Below are 23056 nucleotides of genomic sequence, written 5' to 3' on the forward strand. Positions count from 1 at the left end.
GGACGCATTGGAGAAGTCTACCACCAGGAGCTTAAGGATACAATTTATCAGATTTGTGGATGCCGAGACGCGCAATGGGAGATGATCAGAACCAAGAAGGATGGATCAATCGCAGCTTTCATCCAGGAGCAAAACCAACATATTCGTCGCCAGGAGAACCAGATGTGCACGGACAAGGAAGAACTGAAGAAGGCATTAACCAAGATCAAGGAGCTGGAGGAAGAACTCAAGGCTACACGCGAGGATTATATGGAGGAAATCATCGCACTAGTAGGGAAGAATGACGACCTGGAGAAGAAGATTGGAGTATTCATGGGAAATCCAGTGCCAAAAGCAAAAGATGACGACTGCACTTGTCCGGATAACTACATCATCATCGACGACACTGACTCGGAACCAAGTGAAGATGACTTTGTTGATGAAGCTGGAGCAGACATCATGGAGTCTTCAACTGATTAGAATTTCTAGTAGACCACCATATCAGTAGTAGTTTTCCCCCATTTAATAGTATAGTTCAAGCACTTTGTAACGCTAGTTAGATCGATTGTTATGCCTTGTTTGAATTGATTGAGTGATATTGATTGTATTTATCTCATGAGCATGTGGGTAGTGTTTTCTCTCTAGACCTCAATCTATTCTTAACTCTCATCTTCTCTAACCCATCAGATGCCTCCGAGACGCGACACCGGATTTGTTTTCCCACCAGAGATCACCCAGTTGATTCAGCAACAGAATGCCTTGATGCAAGTGTTAGTGCAGAACCAAGGCAACAACAACAACAACAACCCACCGCCACCACCACCTGTTGATCACTTAGCCCGTTTCTTAAGGCTAAACCCGCCGGTGTTTTCCAGTAGCACCGAGCCGATTGTTGCAGATGATTGGCTCCGCAAAGTTGGAAGGGAGTTGACCACTGCAGGATGCACAGATGCGGAAAGAGTGCGTTTTGCCGCACATCAGCTTGATGGACCCGCAGCATCATGGTGGGAGAATTATACAGCCACGCACCCTATTGACACTGTCACATGGGACCAGTTTCAGCAAGCTTTCCGTACAGCTCATGTTTCAGCAGGAGCTATGGCTATGAAGAAGCGTGAGTTTCGCAACCTACGCCAAGGAGGACGCACCGTAGGCCAGTATGTGGAGGATTTCAGTAAGTTAGCACGTTATGCACCAGATGATGTTGCTACAGATGCTGCCAAGCAGGAGAAATTTTTGGAAGGACTGAATGATGAACTGAGTATGCAGTTGATGGTAGCAACCTTCAATAACTACCAGGAGCTGGTAGATAGAGCTCTCATGATTGAAGGGAAGCAACAACAGATTGAAAACCGTAAGAGGAAGTATGGACAAGGGACGTATAATTCTGGAGCTCAGCAGAAGCCACGATTTGCCCCGAAGCCGGGAGGACGGTTTCAGCATACCCATGGAGGAGGTAGTTCGCACAACCATAATGGCTCTAAAAATGGTAATGGGAATGGAGGAGGCAACGGACAGAACCGCACCAACCCATCTACTCCAACCAAGAGGGACCTAAGTCATGTTACTTGTTTCAAGTGCCAGAAGACTGGACACTATGCTACTGATTGTCCTGAAGCCCAAAATGGAAATGGCAATGGAAGCTCTGGGAAGAAGCCGAACCCGTTCAACAAAGGACATGTGAACCACGTGAGCGTGGAGGAAGTTGAAGCTCAGCCTGATGCAGTAATAGGTAAGTTTTTGGTTAAGTCATTTACTGCAACCGTTCTTTTCGATACTGGTGCATCGCATTCATACATATCAAGGGGATTTGTGAATAAGTTTAAGTTGTCCAGCCAAGTTCTCAAAACCCCTATGTTAGTAACCTCGCCAGGAGCAGAGTATATGGCCGGCCAAGGATGTTTTCAGATACCATTGGCCATTGGTAGGCATGTTTTCCCCTCAGTCCTTATAGTTTTGGAGTCGTCTGGTTTGGATGTGATTTTGGGAATGGATTGGCTATCGTTGTATGGAGGAAACATCGATTGTGCCAGCAAGACAATTTTGCTTACCACCCCGGAAGGAAAAAGGATCAAGTATGTATCCAGGCATATGCCGAAGAGGACTCAAGTGAATTCCTTATCAGGAGTTGTACAGGAGGAAGTACCAGTGGTGAAGGATTATCCGGATGTATTTCCAGAAGAGTTGCCAGGCAGGCCGCCAGATAGAGACATTGAGTTCTTGATTGAACTTTTGCGAGGCACAGGGCCAATATCTAAGAGACCGTACAGGATGCCCGCAAAAGATTTGGAGGAAATTAAGAAGCAGATCAAGGAGTTACTAGATAAAGGCTATATTCGCCCAAGTTCGTCACCTTGGGGATCACCAGTACTTCTAGTGGAGAAGAAAGATGGATCGCTGAGGATGGTTGTTGATTACCGTGGATTGAATGAAGTGACCATAAAAAACAAGTACCCACTGCCGATGATCAATGATTTGTTTGACCGCCTACAAGGAGCTAAAGTATTTTCCAAGATCGATCTACGATCAGGATACCATCAGTTAAAGATTCGAGAGCAGGATATACCTAAGACGGCATTTACCACCAGATATGGACTGTATGAGTATACCATTATGTCATTTGGTCTGACTAACGCACCTGCCTATTTCATGAACTTGATGAACAAAGTGTTTATGGAGTTTTTGGATAAGTTCATCGTGGTGTTCATTGATGATATTTTAGTCTTTTCCAAGAATGAGGAAGAGCATGAGGAGCATTTACGATTGGTACTTGAGAAACTCAGAGAACATCAGTTATATGCCAAGTTTAGCAAATGCGAATTTTGGCTGAAGGAAGTTGGATTCCTTGGACATGTTATTTCGGGAGAAGGAATAGCAGTAGACCTTGCCAAGGTTGACACAGTGACAAGTTGGGAATCACCCACGACAGTTGGAGAAATCCGGAGTTTTCTTGGACTTGCAGGATACTACCGGAGATTCATCGAGAATTTCTCGAAGATTGCTAAGCCCATGACTGAGCTATTAAAGAAGGACACCAAATTCAATTGGACTGAGGATTGTGAAGCTAGTTTCCAAGAGTTGAAGAAACGATTGGTTACATCACCAGTATTGATTCTGCCAGATCAACGCGAGGACTATGAAGTTTATTGCGACGCTTCTCGTCGAGGACTTGGAGCAGTGCTTATGCAGGAAGGAAGAGTCGTGTCATATGCTTCACGACAACTTAAACCCCATGAGAAGAATTATGCTACGCATGATTTGGAGTTAGCAGCCTTGGTGCATGCATTGAAGACATGGAGACATTTTCTCATCGGAAACCATTGTGAGGTGTATACAGATCACAAGAGTTTGAAGTATATTTTCACGCAGAAGGAGTTAAATCTCAGACAGAGGAGATGGTTGGAGCTCATAAAGGACTATGATATGAGATTGCATTATCACCCAGGAAAGGCTAACGTAGTAGCAGACGCGTTGAGCCGCAAGAGTCATGTCAACACCCTCATGACAGGAGAGTTACCTCAGGAGATAGCCGAAGACCTTCGCGAGTTATGTTTGGAGATAGTCCCAAGAGGCTATTTGGCGACACTGGAGATTTAGTCTACCTTGATGGAAAGGATCAGAGAAGCTCAGAAGACAGACAAGGAGATTGACGAGATAAAGGAGAAGATGAGCAAAGGTAAAGCCAAGGGATTTCGTGAGGATGAGCACGATACCTTATGGTTTGAGGACCGCGTATATGTGCCAAATGATCCGGAGATCAGGAAGTTGATTTTGCAAGAAGCCCATGATTCACCGTACTCGATTCACCCAGGGAATACCAAGATGTATTTGGATCTGAAGAATACTTTCTGGTGGACCGAGATGAAGAAGGATATTGCAGAATATGTAGCAGTTTGTGATGTATGTCAGAGGGTGAAGGCAGAGGATCAGAAACCAGCAGGATTGCTACAACCATTGCCGATACCCGAATGGAAGTGGGATAAAATAGGCATGGATTTTATCACAGGATTACCCAGGACTCGTTCAGGCTATGACTCAATATGGGTTGTAGTCGACCGTTTGACGAAAGTGGCTCATTTCATTCCAGTGAAGACCACTTACACCAGTGCTAAGTTGGCAAAGATATACATGACCAGGATCGTATGTTTGCATGGAGTTCCGAGGACCATTGTATCAGATAGAGGAACCCAATTTACCTCAAAGTTTTGGAAGCAGTTACATGAAACATTGGGAACCAGGCTAGAATTTAGCACAGCTTTTCACCCACAGACAGATGGACAGACCGAGAGAGTCAACCAGATTTTGGAGGACATGTTAAGAGCTTGTGCACTAGATTATGGATCTAGTTGGGACGACAACTTGCCATATGTGGAGTTTTCTTATAACAACAGTTATCAGACCAGTTTGAAGATGGCCCCTTTCGAAGCCTTGTACGGAAGGAGGTGTAGAACACCGTTGTTGTGGGACGAAGTTGGAGACCGTCAGTTGTTTGGACCAGATTTGATTAAGGAGTCTGAACAGAAAGTGAGGTTGATTCGCGATAGGCTCAAGGTAGCCCAGTCCAGGCAGAAGAGTTATGCCGATTCTAAACGAAAGGAGACAGTTCATGAAGTCGGAGACCGAGTTTATCTTCGAGTATCACCACTTCGAGGAGTGAAGCGCTTTGGAGTTAAGGGAAAGTTAGCGCCCCGTTTTATCGGACCATACAACGTTGTGGAACGTATGGGAGAGGTTGCTTACAAGCTGGAATTGCCCGAAGGATTGTCTGGAGTTCGTGATGTATTTCACGTCTCCCAGTTGAAGAAGTGCCACGCAGAGATGACTGAGATACCACTAAGAGATACTGTGCCGCTGGAAGCGATTCAGCTGGAAAGTGATTTGACCTATGAGGAGAAACCAGTTAAGATTCTTGAGTATGCCAGCCGAGTTACCCACAGTAAGGTTATCAAGTTTTGCAAAGTCCAGTGGAGTCACCACACGGAAGATGAAGCCACCTGGGAGCGAGAGGAAGATCTACGGAAGGACCACTCCCACCTGTTTTCTAGCCAACCCGAATCTCGAGGGCGAGATTCAACTTAAGGGGGGTAGGTTTGTAACATCCAAATTTTCAATTTGGTATGTTATACATAGATCATCATTGCATATCATATTTTATTGCATTTTGACAAATCCTCGATAAATCCTAAGCAACTCAAGGACCCTCGGAGAGAGTTGGGGATTTTCTCGAATTTTCATATTTGATTTTCATCAAATTATAAAACGAGGATTTTGGTTTTAATTATTTTCTCTCCGGAAAAATATTTCATTTTAAAAATAAATGAGAGGAGAAAATATGACTTCTCCAAAACAATTGAAATATTGGAGGAAAAGTGTTAAAATCATTTATTGGATTTATTTGGATTTTATTTGCAATTTTAATTGCATTAAAAAAAATATTGCATGTTTTCAAAAATTTATTTGGTCTTAAAAAAATGTTCACCCTATTCTAGATTTTCTAACTAGACGGGGAAAATTTATTTTATCTTTTTTGGACTTTTATTTATTTTTCTACGAATTTTTCCGGGGAACGTATTTAAAAAAAAAACTGTGCGCCGCCCGACCGGGCCGAAGCCCAGCCGAGCCGCCGGCCCGCCCGCGCCGTCTCCTTCCCCAGCACGACGCCGCCGCCGCCGAGTCCGGCTTGGACACGGGAGCCGCCGCCGCCTTTGCCCCTTCCCCACGCCTCCAAGCACCCCCCTCATAAATAGGCCGCCGCTCCCCCCCCTCTTCTCACCCCGCCGCCGCCCGCACCTGCCCCGCACCCCGCCGCCGCCGGAGCCGAAGCTCGAGGCCGCGGCCGCTCGCCATTCGCCGCCCCTCGCCGCCCCCTCGCACCCCCGAGCACCCCGAGCCCCGCCGCACCCCGCCGCCCCTCGCCGGAGCTAGCCGTAGCCCCGCCGGAGCCCCGCCCCCGACGAGGTATACCTCGCCGCCGTTCGGTTGCCGGTTTTGTTTAAAAAAAAACCGTTCGTTTAAAAAAAAACCCTAGATCGTTTTTTTTCGGTTTTGTTATTTTGTGAACATTCACCGACACGTTCGTTTTAGCGAACGCGTTCGTCGGATTTTCTCTGTTAACGAACGTCCGTTCTTTAACCGTTCGTCCATTTTCTCTTTTCGTCGGATTTTTCCGCGATTATCTCAGATTTGACTTTTGATCGAATCTTCGTTTCTGTTTAACTTTTCGCTCGTTTATCGGAATCAGGCGATTCAAGCGCCTAGAGTTTCGTCTCGAAATTCTATTTCCGTTTAACCTACTCAAACAAGTTTTTGCTACTGTAAAATTTGACCTAGATCCAGATTAGTAAACGAAGCTTGTTTCTTCGCAGTTTGACTTTCGTTGCATCGTTCGAGTTGATTCTTTTTGCAAACCGGAGTTCTTAAGTTGAACTTTCTGGTTGGACCTTTCATTCAAGTTTTACCTATGCATTAGATGAGTACTGATTGTCTGCTTGTTTGTTTGCGATAGAGTACCCGGAGCGTGCCGCTTGTTACTTCGAATCGCTAGGTTTCGCGGATCATCAGCAAGGCAAGTAACACTTTGATCATATTTTCCATACCCGGTTTTATTGCATTAGATCTATTCCTCAAACATTGCATGAGTAGGATCAAATTAAATTGTGGGTATTGGGAAGTAGTTGAGGTAGTACCTATTACCTGTTCTTTTATCAAACCCTTGGGAGTTACTTCTACGTTGCTATTATTATGGCCATGCTACGCTCGTAGACGTGGATTGGGTTTGAGAGATATTCATGACAGATGTGAGATTGTTAATAATGGTTTACCTAAGGTGGCAACTAAAACTCACATCTGGGTGGATTGAGGCACCTGGAGAATCCAGTGTTGTCTGTTTGTATAAGGACCGCCACCCAGGCTCAAAGGGATCATAAGATTATTCATGCTAGAAACTTCCGTGTGCAGCCACAAGCTATTATGGGCTCTAGCATAGTTGAGTAGGTTACATGATCTCTTGAAGAGGTGGGCTAGCAGATGTAGGGGAAAGTAGGTGTACCGGTCCACCCGGAGTAAAGAGTGATTGTTCCTGAAAGACTGTGTCTCGGTCATCCGTTTCTCAAACATCCTGCAGTGCGAGAATCAAGCGGAGGCGATCGAGTCTTGTGGGGAAAAGTGCGCAAACCTCTGCAGAGTGTATAAACTAATCATGGTTAGCCGTGTCCCCGGTTATGGACAACTTGAGTATCTAGTACCTGGATTATCATTTGAATCTCATCACCATGTTACTTCTAATTAATTTTGTTGGGTTATTGATGACACATAATTGGGATTGAGATGCTGTCAACCATCTCAATGTTTCACAACCACCATGATAGTTAAATAAAATTTATTCCTTTGAAGTAGGGAAAAATTGGCTTTTCGCAAAACTGTAACCATAGAGCTTTCCACCAGCCATATATGCATGTAGTATAGCCTTATCATTGTTCATTATTCTCTATGTGTTACATTGCCAGCATATTCTATGTGCTGACCCGTTTCCGGGCTGCAACGTTTCATGTTGCAGACTTTTCAGACGACGAGTAAGGTGCCTTAGGTCGTGGTCTTATACTCAGTGATGCCGCTGGAGTTAATGGACTCACTTATCTTCCAAGTCTTCCGCTGTTATCGTTTTAGATGGCCTTAAGCCATATTTATCATACTTAATCTCTTTGGAGATATTCGATGTAATAAGTGTGTGATTGCTACTCTGTTATAAATCCTCCATTTGTACTGTGCGTGTCAGCATTACTAATCCAGGGATGACACTGGTGCACAGCAGCACAGACCATTTGAGGTCTGGTCGCTACACCACCACGGGCTACTGTTCATCCTGCCCTCCACCGTCTACTGTTCATCCTGCCCTCCACGGGGTGGTCCTGTTCATCCTGCCCTCCACGGGGTCCTGTTCATCCAGCCCCAACCGGCTCGAACAATCGGGGTCCTGTTCATCCACCCCCACCGGGAACTGTTCATCCAAACCCCCCAGCAACACTCACTGTTCATCCAGAGTCAACGCCACGGGGTCCTGTTCATCCACCCCCACCGGGAACTGTTCATCCACCCCCCCGCAACACTCACTGTTCATCCAGAGGCAGCATCGATCGACTTCAGTTAGCAGCAGTAGCGAAGGAATCGCTCGATCGGGTTCAGTTAACAGCCGTCGATCGATCGCTCGGGTTCAGTAACGCGTAGCCTGCAGTGCAATCGCTCGGGTTAAGTTAGAGCCCAACGCCTCACTCGGGTTCAGTTAGAGCCCAACGCCTCGCACACACGCGCGTACGTACGAGAGAAACGCGCATCGCTAGGCCCCCGACCACCCACCGTAACTGGGGACTCCCCGATATTTTCCGCGCCCTCGCTTCTACCATGGTTTTTTCCGTCATGGACGGCCCAAAGAATGTCACTCAACTGCGCCTCCGGCCAGCCCAGGATGAAAAGCCCATTTTCTGTCATGATTTTTTGTCATAGAAGTAGGACCCCACCACATCTATGATGATACCGAGTTTTGTCACAATTATCGTCATATAAGTGTCATAAGTATGACAGAAAAGATTTTTGTTCGGCCCAAAATGTCAGGGATGTGTCTTTTTTTGTAGTGCTTGTGGAGCGTGACCGCCAAGGCGTTGTTGATGTTGTTCTCCTCCGACATCTCCAGTCCCTGTGTCGGCCGCAGGGGGAGTGGCGATGTCGCCACCTGCTCCAATCACGCCTCCAGCAGCGTCCACGTCCTCGCGTGCCCCCGCAGCCTTCGAGGCACTGCAGGCCATGGGCGGCGGAGCCTTCGAGGTGGACGGATGGGCCGAAGGGCCGGACTTCTTCTTCTTAGACGCCATGGTCGATGGCATCGTCGAAGATGAAGATGGCAATGAAGATGACGTGCTGCGCCCGCCTTTAGGTTCGCGCAAGCGAGCCCCCTACCTGGCGCGCCAAAGATGTCGCGTGATATCCGCGGCCACCTATGGGACCAGGAGGCCCCTTGCTGGTTTGGCAGGGGGACGTCGTGTTGCACAAAGATTAGAGCAGCGCACGGCAGCACGGCAGAGAACACACAAGCAATTTACCCAAGTTCAGGCCACCACGAGGCGTAAGACCCAACTCTTGCTTTAGTGGATTGATGGTGGAATGAAGATGGTGGAGCGCAGTACACTTGCCCGGCAGGGGTGGCCGTAGGGCATCAGTGACTATGCGCGTATGGTGGTGTGGGTTCGTCAACTTTCCAACCCTTCCTAGGGTGCCATGGGCCTCCTTTTATAGATAAGGGGTCACCACAATGGCAAAGTAGTCATTATCCACTGATATGATAGCAAACAGTGCTATCATACCTAACTATGCGGGCTGACAGGGTGCATTAAATGCACCGCTTAGTGTCACATCACTGGTTGCCCGGCAAGGCTTGCCGGGCTATTTTTCCAGCTCCGCGCCTGTTCCCTTGACACGTCGCAGGACGGGTGTCATCTGTGGGTTTCTTCTATAGGAAATGGATGCCATGTGGCGAATGGCTGCCACTTAATCACTTTGCGGCTTAACACTGCACTGATTGACGACGTGGGTCATGTTTGAGTGGTTGGTGGGGTGGTTCTGCCCCCGCGAGCCCCGGCAGACCCTACCAGGGTGCCCTGGTTACCTGCTTCTGGCGGTGGCCTCGCCCCTTGCCGGGCTCGCGTGCCTAGCAAGGGATGCCCTTCTCTTGCCGATATCTTGCTCCTCTGGCTTGATCTCGGTCCCTCTGAACTGCATGTTGGTTCTTCAAATCCCTTGGTCCCTCAATCTCTGACTTGGGTTGGTGCTTCAATCTTGTTCCTGTGCCTGTGCACAGTCAGGGCAAGAGACCCAGGGTTTGTTGCACCGACAGCTGGCATGCAAGAAAGCTGCTCGGTCAGTGCATCATGGCGGACACATCAGCACATGCAGGATCGGTCGACGCATCATGGCATCGGCGCATGCAGGCTTGATCGACACATGCACGCAGGCTTTGCTGGGTGCATCCATAGCATGCTTCTGTCCTGGCAGTGCGCGCAGACGTTTAATGCAAGGGACAGCCCAACGGGCAAACAGCGGCACCGTCCGACGCGACCTCATCATCAGGTCCAACGGGCGACACAGTCAACACGGCCCCACTCGTCAGAGTTAACGGTCAAAGCACCGACCCGACGACATCCACCATTTGTGACCAGTTATGAGGGTTTCGGTCAAGGGTGTGGGGAAAAGTGAGCAAAAGTTAAGAGCGTGGGGATGAATGAGTATGGCTAAGGAACCAGGGGCATAGATGTAAAAATCCTTAATTTCATAAGATTCCGCACTCGTGGCGGGAGCAATCGGAGTACTAATAAAATAATTGTTATTAGTGTTGGAAAAAACACACAATTTGGTATTCTCTTGAGCCATTGTGACAAAGCAAGCAATCTAACACACGAGCAAACAAAAAGCAACAAAGAAGATGAACGGAAGAGGGGCGAAGAAAAAGGCAAATCTTTTCGGAAATTGTTTTAGAAGTGGGGGAGAGGAAAACGACGGGAGAATGGCGAATAATGTAATGCAAGAGATGAGAGTTTTATGATGGGTACTTGGTATGTCTTGACTTGGCGTAGATCTCCCCGGCAACGACGCCAAAAATTCTTCCCGCTACTTCTTAAGCTTGCGTTGGTTTTTCCCTTAAAGAGGAAAGGGTGATGCAGCAAAGTAGATATAATTATTTCCCTTAGTTAGAGAACCAATGTATCAATCCAGTAGGAGACAATGCATAAATCACCAATACCTGCACAAACAATCAAACACTTGCACCCAATGCGATAAAGGGCTTGTCAATCCCTTCACGGTCACTTGCAAATGTGAGATCTGAAAGAGATAGATAAAACTAAACAAAAGATAAAGTAAATATTTTTGGGGTTTTTTGGTTTATAGATCAGAAAGTAAAATATTACAAAATAGTAGATCGGAAACTAATATGATGGAAAATAGACCCGGGGGCCATAGGTTTCACTAGAGGCTTCTCTCAAGATAGCAAATAATATAGTGGGTGAACAAATTACTGTCAAACAATTGATAGAAAGCGCAAAGTTATGACGATATCCAAGGCAATGATTATGAACTATAGGCATCACGGCCGTGTCAAGTAGACCGACTCCTGCCTGCATCTACTACTATTACTCCACACATCGACCGACTCCTGCCTGCATCTAGAGTATTGCTTTAAGTAAGATGACATGATGTAGAGGAATAATCTCAAGCAATATTATGTAAACCCCATCTTTTTATCCTCGGTGGCAACAATACAATACATGCCTCACTACCCCTACTATCACTGGGTGAGGACACCATAAGATTGAACCCAAAGCTAAGCACTTCTCCCATTGCAAGAAAAACCAATCTCGTTGGCCAAACTAAACCGATAGTTCGAAGAGAATTACAAAGATATCAAATCATGCATAAAAGAATTCAGACAAGATTCAAATAATATTCATAGATAAGCTGATCATGAATCCACAATTCGTCGAATCTCGACAAACACACCGCAAAACAAGATTACATCGGATAGATCTCCAAGAACATCGAGGAGAACATGGTATTGAGAATCTAACAGAGAGAAGAAGCCATCTAGCTACTAGCTATGGACCCGTAGGTCTGTGGTAAACTACTCACGCTTCGTCCGAAGGGCAATAGAGTTGATGTAGATGCCCTCCGTGATCGAATCCCCCTCCGGCAGGATGCCGGAAAAGGCCCGAAGATGGGATCTCACGGGAACAGAAGGCTGCGGCGGTGGAAAAGTGTTTTCGTGGATGCCTCTGGTGGTTTGGGAATATATGTGAATATATAGGAGGCAAAATTAGGTCAGGGGGCCACGAGGGGCCCACAAGGCAGGGGGCGCGCTCTACCCCCCTGGGCGCGCCCTCCCCCCTTGTCGCCGCCTTGTGGCTCTTCTGACTTGATCTTCAAGTCTTCGTGGTGTCTTCTGGTCGAAGAAAAATCGTCGCGAAGGTTTTATTCCGTTTGGAGTCCGTTTTGTATTCCTTTTCTGCGAAGCTCAAAAACAAGGAAAAGATAGAAACTGGCACTAGGCTCTAGGTTAATAGGTTAGTACCAAAAATAATATAAGATAGCATATTAATGCATATAAAACATCCAAAATAGATAATATAATAGCATGGGGCCCACGAGAGTCCTTTCTACTGCCTCTCAGCTCTATAAATACCCAAATATTCCAGAAACCCTAGGGGAGTCGACGAAAAACATATCCAGCCGCCGCAAGTTCCAGAACCACGAGATCCAATCTAGAGCCCTTTTCCGGCACCTTGTCGGAGGGGAACACGATCACGGAGGGGTTCATCATCCTCATTGGTGCTCCTATGATGATGTGTGAGTAGTTCACCACAGACCTATGGGTCCGTAGGCAGTAGCTAGATGGCTTCTTCTCTCTTTTTGATTCTCAATACAATCTTCTCCTCGATGTTCTTGGAGATCTATTTGATGTAATGACTTTTTGCGGTGTGTTTGTTGGGATCCGATGAATTGCGTGTTTATGATCAGTTCTATCTATGAATATTATTTGAGTTTTATTTGATCTCTTATATGCATGATTATTATAGCCTCGTATTTCTTCTCCGAAACTTTGGTTTGGTTTGGCCGACTAGATTGATTTTTCTTGCAATGGGAAGAGGTGCTTTGTAATGGGTTCGATCTTGCGATGCTCAATCTCAGTGACAGAAGGAGACATGACACGCATGTATTGTTGCTATTAAGGATAAAAAGATGGGGTCTATTACTACATGAATAGATCTTGTCTACATCATGTCATCGTTCTTATTGCATTACTCCGTTTTCCATGAACTTAATACACTAGATGCATGTTGGATGGAGGTTGATGTGTGGACCAATAGTAGTAGATGCAGGCAGGAGTCGGTCTACTAATCTTGGACGTGATGCCTATATACATGATCATTGCCTTGGATATCGTCATGATTATTTGCTTTTCTATCAATTGCCCAACAGTAATTTGTTTAACCACCGTATGCTATTTTCTCGAGAGAAGCCACTAGTGAAACCTATGGCCCCCGGGTCTATTTCCTATCATATTATTTTCAGATCTATTATTCAAAAAAACCCAAAAATACCTTGCTGCGATTTTTCTTTCTTTATTTTATTTTGTTCTTTTGTTAGATCTATTTATCAAATCTCATACAATTTAATCTATCTCAATACCGAGGAGGGATTGACAACCCCTCTTACGCATTGGGTTGCAAGTATTTGTTATTTGTGTGCAGATACCGTTTACATAGTGTTGCATGGTTCTCCTACTAGATTGATAAGTTTCATAAATGGGGGAAATACTTATCTATGTTGTGCTGCATCATCCTCTCCTCTTCGGGGAAATACCAACGCAGATACAAGCAATCAAGGGGGGGAGGGGGTGTCGTCCAACACATGTGCTCAAACTTGATTTGGTCTAACATGGCACACAGAGCAATAGGAAACCGTCATGGTCAAACCCTTCTTGTATGTTGGGTCAAAGGGATAGATTGTGTGGGCCCCCTCGTTATTGGTCAAGGATGATAATAGACCTCGGGGAGCCTACAAATATGTGTGTCGTCTAAACCGCACAAGGGAGATGTGCTCGATCAGAACACCTCCTATACCCTGCATGTGGCCCGAAAAAAATGTATGGGTGGTGTGTGATTTGTTCAAATCCTGAATGCACAACTTTTATGGGGCACCAACTACATTAGTAACATTACAAACTGAACATCATAACCGCCAACCAGGGTATAGACGTACGATGTCGGTTCCGCAACTTCGAGGCGGGTTGGGGGGGGGGGGGGGGTTAGGGGGTGTGGTGCAATGCATGTGCTCAAACTTGATTTGCTCTAACATATCACACAACAAGAGGAAACCGTCATGGTCAAACCCTTCACGTTTGTTGGGTCAAAGGGATAGATTGTGTGGGCCTATAGATCTCGATCATACACCGATTTTTTAGAACAAGAAATAACGAATAAAAAAATTCTACAAATTACCAAAACAAGGATCCCAAGGTTTATATAATCGTCATGACAGGTCCCTACAGACACATTTAGATGATAAATGTCTATAATGACCGAATCATGACGCTTTAATGAAGCTTGAGATATGCAACTTCTGACCAGGTCACCCATCTTTAGACTCCTCCAGCCCGAGCACGCTTAACTACTGCATTCTATTCGACTCGGTTAGCAGATGGGAAGCCGCCCCTTGCCGATAAGACTTGCCTCCTTGCCTTCAAGGCGTTTCACGCTGGTCACCATATGGGACCTACTCCCTACTATCACACACATTTGTGCTTTTAGAAACTGTGTGCAAGATTTACATGGCCGGTGTGTCGCCGCGTAGCCTTCTATGAGGACTGGCACTGGCAGCGGGAAACCGATGCAAGGAGTGGCGGGAAACAGTAGCGTGTTTGGATATCTAACACCATTAATATGGAAAACTTAGTAAAGAAGGAAGCGTGAGCTAGCACGACGCATGCGCACAACGCTTACCCACGGGAGACGGTTGACCAGAACCGCTTTAAATATTCAGGGTTTGTTTGGCCTTCTTTTATACATTATAATTAAGTTTTATAAGCATTAATTTAATGTGCGTAATTCAAATTAGAGAACCAAAATGGCTAGAAAAATCATACACGTGTCCTTGGGTGCATGTTTAGGTCCCATGCAAAGAATGGGAATGAATTCAACCGTCTCGGTGTCTGGCTCGGCCTCGGACATTTTGAGAATCTCGGTTTTTAAATCCATGTAAATCCAAAACTCACCCGAAAATCGTGAAACTTGGCATGGTGTCACGACATGGCACATATATGTCGTGGAAAAAATTGTCCATTTTGGGGCAAGTTTTATTACAAGCCTCTTACAAACCGGATCTTCTCTCAAGAAGCCTCGTGGTTCCGATAGGGAAATGTGTCCCCCTTGTGGGCGAAAAGATAATCACTGCCTCTTTTTGCCTTGTATTTTTTCCTACAGGCAACATGGAACGACACGATATCCGTGCTGAAAATTAAAACTATTTAGGGTTCATTTGGCCTTTTTATACAATAATTGAGTTTCCTAGGCATTTAATGACCATAATTCAAATCTGAACTGCACATACGTGCTCCAGTGCACCAAAATGGCTAGAAAAATCATACATGTGTCCTTGGGTGCATGTTTAGGTCCCATGCAAGGAATGGGAATGAATTACAACCGTATCGACGTCCTGGCTTGTACTCGAACATTGGTAATCTCAGTTTTTAAAATCCCCATAAATCCAAAACACACCAGAAATCATGAAAATTGGCATGGTGTCACATCATGGCACATATATGTCGTGATAAAAGAGTTGTCCAATTTGGGCCAAGCTTTATTACAAACCACTTAAAACCAGAGCCTCTCGCAAGAACCCTCATGGTTTTGATAGGGAAACGTGTCCCCCTTGTGGGCGAAACGATAATCGCTCCCTCTTCTTGCCTTGTATTTTCTTCTACATGCAACATGGAACAACGGGAGATTCACGCTGAACTTTGAAATTATTCAGGTTTCGTTTGACCTTTTCGTATATTAATTGAGTTTTCTACGCATTTAATGTCTATAATTCAAATCCGAACTACAAATACATGCTCCAGTGCGCCAAAATGGCTAGAAAAATCGTACATGTGTCCTTGGGCGCATGTTTAGGTCCCATGGAAGGAATGGGAATGAACTCAACCGTCTCGTTGTCCTAGCTCGGCCTCAAACATTGCGAATCTCGATTTTTAAATTTCCATAAATCCAAAACTCACTAGAAAATCATGAAACTTGGCATGGTTTCGCGACATGGCACATCTATGTCATGGTAAAGAAATTGTCCAATTCGGGCCAAGCTATATTACAAGCCTCTTACAAAACGAAGCTTCTCGCAACCCTCATGGTGATAATCGCTACCTCATGGAGCCTCTTACATGTCCCTCTTGTGGGCGAAACGGTAATTGTTGCCTCTTCTCGCCTTGTATTTTGTTTTCCATAGGCAACATAGAATAACAGGAGTGTCGTGTAAAATTCGAAGCTATTCAGGGTTCGTTTGGCCATTTTATATTAATTGAGTTTTCTAGGCATTTAATGTCCATAATTCAAATTTGAACTACAAGCACATGCTCCAGTGAAGCAAAATGGGTGGAAAATCATACATGTGTCATTGGGTGCATGTTTAGGTCTCATTGAAGGAATGGGAATGAATTACAAACGTCTCGTCGTCCTGAAACATTGAGAATCTCGGTTTTTAAATCCTAGTAAATTCAAAACTCACCCAAAAATCATGAAACTTGGCATGGTTTCATGACATGGCACATATATGCCATGGTAAAAAAATCATCTAGTTTGAGACATGGCGGACACATTAATAGCCAACGAATTCCTTTTGAAACAAATAGTTGACACGTTAATATCGCAAAAGGTTGTATTATATGAACCGTGTGTGTTCCCATAACCATCTAAGTGCGGCCACGTGTGCCTCTTTATTATGGGAGAGTACTACCTCGGTCCTCATTCATTGGTCATCTTGGTATTTTGTGCCAAAATTTAACCATACTCGGCGGTGTGCGTGCAGCTATTTGATTAGATGGGACGAGCGCGAGAAGTACGTCGTGCAGGCTCAACAGGACACGTGCGAGCAGTTCGCCGCGCAGGCTCGTGCGACGCTTGCGACCTCTCCACTGCGCTGGCTCGATGGGACACGTGCGAGCAGCCAAGGCCGCGCATGCTCACCGGGAAGTGAGCTCTTTGACCTCCATCTACTAGCCGCCTGCCTCGCTCACAACTTCTCCATTAATGACGGCCTAGGCATTGTTTAACACACGGTTAATTAAAGCACCTGGACGGAGGGTGTTTGCTTGTGATCCCATGGCCCCGCTCAACATTAGCATTTGCTTTGTTCGTGTTTTCAACTCGTATTCCAGATAATTTAAAATGCCACATGCGACAACGAATAATACGACGATAAATAAAATGGCAACGGATAATACGACAACAAATTTACAATGGCGCGCATAATAATTGTCTTACATATTCCTAATAATTTAAAATGACACATGCGACAACACCCGGAAGACACGGGGGCAAGAGAAGAAGGAAATCGCGGACAACGAACTCGGTCGCTACTGTCTCTACTCCTCGATGGATCGTCGGGCGACGAGATCCTCCAGCGCCTTCTTCAATTCCTCACGACTTTGGTTGACAGCAGCCACATATTCCTCTAGCTCCTGCTCGCGCTAGATCTGGAGCCTCCTCAAGTCACCCATTAGTTCCTCGACGACCGCTTTCAGCATCACCCCCGAGGCACTGCTCTGCTCATGCAACTTCTTCCAGCCGGCGGCCTCCTCCTCCGTCTCGGTGAGCACCTTGAGGAGCTTTGCATTGTCACCCATGAGTTGCTTGACGAGGCCGGTCGCCTTCTCAACCAAGGCATCGCTAATCTCGGGCAGCTTCATCAAGCCATCGACCAACTCATGCTGCTTAATTAGGCCAGGTAGAATGTCGTCGTCACTGGCCAAGGACTTCAGCACCGCCAACTCGTCGCGGTCGCTTGTGAGAGCCCTCGTGTGCCGGTGAGAGCTCTTTCGAGGGTTCTGTGGCACGCCAGGACATCGCTGTTGCGGCTGCCACGTAGTGGCGGGACCTCTCTAGTGCTTCTACGGCCTTTTTCTTTGCTCCCTGGTTATATGTCGACCCGAAACTCCTCCTACCGGCCAGGGCAAAGACCTATTTTTTGGGTGATGAGGAGAGGCATTGTGAAGTAATTTTCGAGTGGGTAGTTTTTATAGCCCAGTGCTAAGTGGGAACACGTTTAGGTTTGATTGGTGTGAACTAATTTGCAATTACTTATTGTGTGGTAATCTGGAATGTGATGAGAAACAAGCTCAAAATTTATTGATGGTTCTGGGCTCGAAGCCCGAAACGGTTCCCAGATGGCGTATGTGGGCCCGCATTCTCGGATGTGTACGTATCTGCCCACTATCACACACGGTCCAGATATCACCATCGTGTCCGATGGATGGGCCGTCGCGTCTCCCACGCGGTGCCAGAAGGTTGACCAGAATTGCAATATGCATGTGTGGTTGCTCGTCGTTCAGGCGGCCACGGCGCGTTCTGCTAGTCGTTCAGGCGGCCACGGCATGCTCTGCTCCCGTCTGTCTACGTGTTTTGCTCGCCATTGAGGCGGCCGCAGTGCGCTCCGCTCTGGCGTCTCTACGCGTGCTCTGCTCGCCGTTGAGGCAAATTTGCAATTGCAACGGTTAATAATTGTCTTACATATTCAGGATAATTTAAAATGCCACATGCGGCAACGCCCAAAACACACATGAGCTACATATGCTTAGTGACTTAAAATGTTGATATGCGACATTTCCATACAATTATAATAAAACAAGGGATAATTAGATTTATGCCCCTAGTTGTGTCCCACTCGTCTGTTTTACCCCTAATTCCCAAAAGTCACCGGTTCTGTCCAAGTCACTTTGCTCCTCTTATGCTTTTGCTCTTTGACCGTTTGACCGTCAGTTTGAAAACTTCATAACTAATTCATACTGAATCAGAAAAATGCAAATAAGATACCAAAATGTTCAGAAAAACATCACCTATATGTCAGTGTCATTTGCATTCATGAAAAAAGTGTTGGAAAGTGCACATCCAAGTTTTAGCTCTTTTGATACCACCATGAATAGTGAACTCTAAAAAAATTCAAAAAAATTATGGTGGCGAAGAACAACAAAGGTTCTAAGTGCTTGCCAAGTTTCATTAGGGAACGACATTCGTGGAAGTCGTGGCAAAAAAAATCTATTTTGGAGTGCTGATTGTTTTTTTTGCCGCGGCACCCACGAATGTTATTCCCTGATGAAACTTGGCAGGCACTTAAAACATTTGTCATTCTTTGCCACCAAATTATTTTTTTTTTGAACTTTTTTAGATTTTACTATTCATGGTGGTAGCATAAGTGCTAAAACTCGGATCGGCACTTTCCAACACTTTTTTCATGAATGCAAATGACACTGACATATATGTGATGTTTTTCTGAACATTTTGTTATCTTATTTGCATTTTTGTGATTTAGTATGAATTAGTTATGGAGTTTTCAAACTGATGGTCAAACGGTCAAAGGGCAAAAGCATAATAGGAGCAAAGTGACTTGGACTGAACCAGTGACTTTTGGGAATTAGGGGTAAAATAGACGAGTGGGACACAACTAGGGGCATAAATCTAATTATCCCAAATAACATAAAATAAAGGCTGAAAGTCTGAGCTGGCGGCCATCCAACGACGGTCTTCTCGGACTCCATGATCAGCATAGCACCCTTGCGGCTGTTCATTCCGAGTGTCCCGACCTGCGGCCACGTTACCCGTCTCCGCTACGAAGCTGCTGGTACTGGGAGGCTCTTGGGGCTGCTGGGCCTCTTCTAGAAGAGCTTGACATTGTGCAATCGCGTGCATGAAATCTCCGCGGAACCGCTCCATTTCCACGTCTCTGCCCTGGTAGCAAATTCCGTCCATCACCTGCATCCTCAAGATACCACGTTGGCGATGTTCTACTTCATTGGGGACATCAACTCCGGCAAGGATGTGCTCGAGCCTGGCCACCAGATCATCGGGATCGAGGTTGACACGGTCGCCGCCGGCAATGATGAAGCTGCAGGCTGGCTGTCTCATAACTGAATCGCAGAGGTCCTCTGCCCATTCCTTGCGGGGGATCAGGCTCTCGATGAGCACCGGTGACGGCGGCTCTTCAGGTGGGTCATGATCATGCCGCCGAGCAGCTCTAGGTCTTTTGCACGGTGGATGGCAAACTGCTGATCACACTTCCTCTGCAATATGTCCATTGCTCCCTTCAGGACTGGCACGGCGATATCAGTACCGATGGGCCCCAACCTGCTCTAGCTCGCTCTTCTCGCCGAAGATGTAATGCAGGAAGGGGTCGACTTTGAAGCTTTTGTCGGTGCCTGGCATGCTTGGAATAACTAATGGTAGATGGGTATGGACTAGATCTACACACAGTGCCGCTAGGGTGCGTTGCCGCCTAGGTCATATGGAGCAAGCCACTTGCTGGTGGAGAGAAACCGATGAGGGAAGAGGCGGGAAGCATTGGCGTGGATTGCGGGACACGTGTATAACATCATTTATTTCATCACTGGGCGTCTGTATTCGTATAGGTACTACCTCCGTTGTGGTTTATTGGCCCCCTCCGTATTTTGTAGTACCAAACTTTGACCTTAGATTTAACTAAGAATATATTAATGCATGTCATTGAAAATAATATTGTTGGATGGCTATTCCCGGTTTTGTTCATCTGCTATATGCAATAATTATGCATGTTCTCGCTCGCCGTTTAGGCGGCCGCGGCGTGCTCTGCTCGCCGTTTAGGCGCCAAGGCTCGCACAGGCCGCGTCCCTACGCCCGCGCTCTGCTAGTTTTTTCTACACACAGAATCGCACACGAATTGACAGTAGTAACCATTTGTGTTATATTTTCTCATTGCAAACAGTTCATCTGAGTGGGATGTTTGCCGTGTATCACACACATCTTGTTTACACGAATCATTTGTCTTCTTTTGGCGCATCGCAAACAGTTCATCCATGTGAACTGTATGCCGCATTTCACACACATCTTGTTAAACTGAACCGTTTCTGTTTTGTTCCCTAATCGAAAACAGTTCGTCCGAGTGAAATGTATGCCGTATATCGCACACACCCTGATCTAGCTGACTGTTTCTGTTGCATTCCCCAATAGCAAACAATTCATCCGAGCGAACTGCATGCCGTGTATCACACACACCTTGATATAGCTGCCTGTTTATGTTGTTCTATCTCATCACAAACAGTTCTTATGGATTAACCATATGCCACGCATCGCACACCTAATTAGAATATGAGCCGTGTTTGATGTATCTGCCATCACAAATGTTTTGCATCTTTTTGACGGGTTTTTTACATCACCGTTTGTGATTAATGCATCGCACACATTTTTGTCGAAGGGTCTCTGATTGTAGTGTCGCGTTAGCGGCATCCTGCAGTAGTGAAATGGCTGATAAATCAACTGCTATACCTATTGGAATTTGTGAGGATGTCCCTGTTGTAGTTGCTAATGTTACTATCTTAACGACTTTGTTATTCTTGATATGCTTGAGGACGACAATATGTCAGTTATCCTTGGTAGAATTTTCTGAATACTGCAGGGACTATTGTTGATTGCAACAAAAGAAAAGTCACATTTCATGTCAATGGTAATGAGCATATGAAATACTATTTTCCGAAGAAACAGAACCAAGTGAATAGTATCAACTCCATTGAAAAAATTATAACAATTACTATTGGAGGTTTTGAATTTCCTCTTCTGACTCCCGAAAAGAAATATCAAACTCTTATTGTCCGGACAATGCATATCCCGAGTTGAGGTAACCTAGTGCGATACATAAGTTCTTCGATTTTATGTCATTCTAAAATGGTTTGTCAATAAGACCTGATCAACCTTGTTAATGAATCCTCTTTGAGGGACATATGGACGATGAATTTAGTAAGCACACCTCTATGTACCTGTACTTGTAGTTTTCTCTTTGTTATTTTAAGTTTAACAAAGCAAAATTCCATGTTTATCCTGTTTTCTAAATTATCTTTGCAATAGAAAATGTCCATAAAATAAAAGTTCTCGGAATGTCTTGAAAATTTAGTATGTTTCTTTCTAGAATATATCAGAATTTTTGGCACTGAACACAACCCAGGGGGTGCACCAGTGAGCCACAAGCTTACATGGCGCGCCTACCCCCTAGGCGTGACATGTGAGCTTGTGGGTCCCACAGGGATCCCGTCACTTGGTTCACTTGCCCACTGCTCCTTCTTCCTAAAAAAATCATGCTTTCCTCCATCCCGTGTTCTTGCTCATTTTTGTGAGATTTTCTATCTCCTTGCCCGGAGCTTAGTTTCTGAAACTATTCGAAGGAATTGCTCCTTGGTATGTGACTCCTCCAATAGTCCAATAAGTTTTTGTTCTAGTGGATTATGTTTTGCATATGTAGCTACTATTGGTGACCATGTATATGAGCTTGCATGTTGAATTTATTTGGTTCTAAGTAGTTTTGATGAATGATATAGCCTCTAGACACTTGTGGGAGTAGTTGCTATCGATTTTGTTGAGTTTTATTCACTTTTAGTTTGGGGACTAAAATTTTCAGAGAAAAGAAAATGCTTAGGAGGTTCTTGAGAGGCTCTTCGAGCCAGAGTTCCGCGGAAACTTTGGAGGAAAAGCCCAAGTACAACCTTCCTCCTGCAGCCGATGTGCGGCCGTGTGAATCGCCAAGCGATGTATTCTTGGGAGAAGCAGATTTTCAACAAGGAGTATGGATGAAGGAGTTCATATCCGATCTGTGTGTAATACCTAGTGCATCTGATCCAATGACTATCTTTTGTGACAACACTGGAGCTATTGCCATTGCCAAGGAGCCCAGGTTTCACAAGAGAACCAAGCACATCAAGCGTTGCTTCAACTCCATTCATAATTATGTTAAGGATGGAGACTTAGAACTTTGCAAAGTACATATGGATCTGAATGTGGCAGACCCGTTGACTAAACCTCTTCCACAGGCAAAACATGGTCAGCACCAAGACTCCATGGGTGTTAGATTCATAACTATGTAAACTAGATTATTGACTCTAGTGCAAGCGGGAGACTATTGGAAATATGCCCTAGAGGCAATAATAAATTGGTTATTATCATATTTCCCTTTTCATGATAAAGGTTTATTATTCATGCTAGAATTTTTTATTGACCCAAAACTTAAATACATGTGTGAATACATAAAAAATACTACGTTCCTAGTGAGCCTCTACTAGACTAGCTCGTTGATCGAAGATGGCTAAGGTTTCCTAACCATATACATGAGTTGTCATTTGATAACGGGATCACATCATTAGGAGAATGATGTGATGGACAAGACCCAACCATAAGCTTAGCATTTGATCGTATCACTTGAGTTTATTGCTATAGCTTTCTTCATGTCAATTATCTATTCCTAAGACCATGAGATC

This window comes from Aegilops tauschii, chromosome 3, assembly GCF_002575655.3.
Source record: "Aegilops tauschii subsp. strangulata cultivar AL8/78 chromosome 3, Aet v6.0, whole genome shotgun sequence".
NCBI classification, from domain to species: Eukaryota; Viridiplantae; Streptophyta; class Magnoliopsida; order Poales; family Poaceae; genus Aegilops; species Aegilops tauschii.